The sequence below is a fragment of the Metarhizium robertsii genome (genome assembly GCF_000187425.2).
Source record: "Metarhizium robertsii ARSEF 23 chromosome Unknown MAA_Scf_20, whole genome shotgun sequence".
Classification (NCBI taxonomy): domain Eukaryota; kingdom Fungi; phylum Ascomycota; class Sordariomycetes; order Hypocreales; family Clavicipitaceae; genus Metarhizium; species Metarhizium robertsii.
The window spans coordinates 15764-17042 of NW_011942161.1; positions in this window are offsets into that span (position 1 = coordinate 15764).

The window sequence follows — 1279 nt, forward strand, 5'->3', positions numbered from 1 at the left end:
TGAGGTGTAGAGCCTTCGTCACAATATTACTCACATCAGACAATGGTGCTATCATACTGTATTAGGTCGAGTTTTAGCTGTATTGTAAACAACAACGATTTTGACTGGAAATTCTGAGAAGTACAAATTCCATGATCAGCTGCACGGTTCTATGCGGCTCGACAAAGCTTTGCTAGTTTAGGCAGTAGCTGCTGGCTGGCAGGCAGCTACATCCATTCTGAGGAGGTTAGGGTTATGACGAAGGTGCTACAGATAAACATATGATCAAAGACTCTTCAACTAGCGATAAGATTCCTCATACCTACCAGGGTGTTGTTTTAATGTGGAAACGGGTTCTTTATGCTGAGACAGAGACAGACTTCTCAACAAGCAGTCACTTATCAATCAGTACTGATTACTGATTGATACTGATATGGTATCAGTATCAGTAAGCTCCTGCTCAATCAATCAGTAATCAGTAACACACGTGCATCAATCAATCAGTAATCAGTAACTCACGTGACCGTATTCAGCATTCTGTGGCACGAGTAGTGCGCGATCCGACGCGTCGGACGCGTGCACATACGTTTCAGCGAAACTTCCGAGTATGCTAATACATATTAGCGGGTACAACCACAGCACCACGTTGGTATGTGTTAGGCAAAGTATCTTGCAGTTAAAACCATCATCATGACAAGAGCCCAGAATTGCGTGCTTTCTATTTGTTCAACGGCAACCAATTTTTATTGCTCTGAATCAAAGCTACCTGACCGGATTCCGGAAGAATATTTGCAATTGACTATTGAGAGTTGATGGTACTGGAGCAGAGAGACTCATGCTGCGTAGTTAAGAGATACCAGCCCCGCCACGACAGACAGGCGGCAAACCCAGTATTCATTATCTCATGTATAGGGTGGGATAGCTTGTATATCGTCTCCAGAGCTGACCAGTTCGGGATGCCAATAAACATGTTGGTCACTACGTAAGATCTACATTCATATAGGTCAAGGTATTAATATATTCCCTGGACTTCTCTTGTTGAGGGCTTCTGGGCGATATTCATTCCAGCATGGTTGGGGATACATTTCCAGTTGTCAGTTTGGTAGTTTTACAATCGGACCGTGACAAACCTTGTCAACCAAGACCGAGACTAAATCAAGTCCGGCCCACTTGAACGATGTTCCACCTTGCATAAGAAAATAAATGTAAGATACAATGTCTACTCCTCCGGGCTATTCTATGCTCAGCCGTTTCTTTACCCGAACAGGAGAGGACTCAGAGGAGGCCGGCGTGCTAGGTC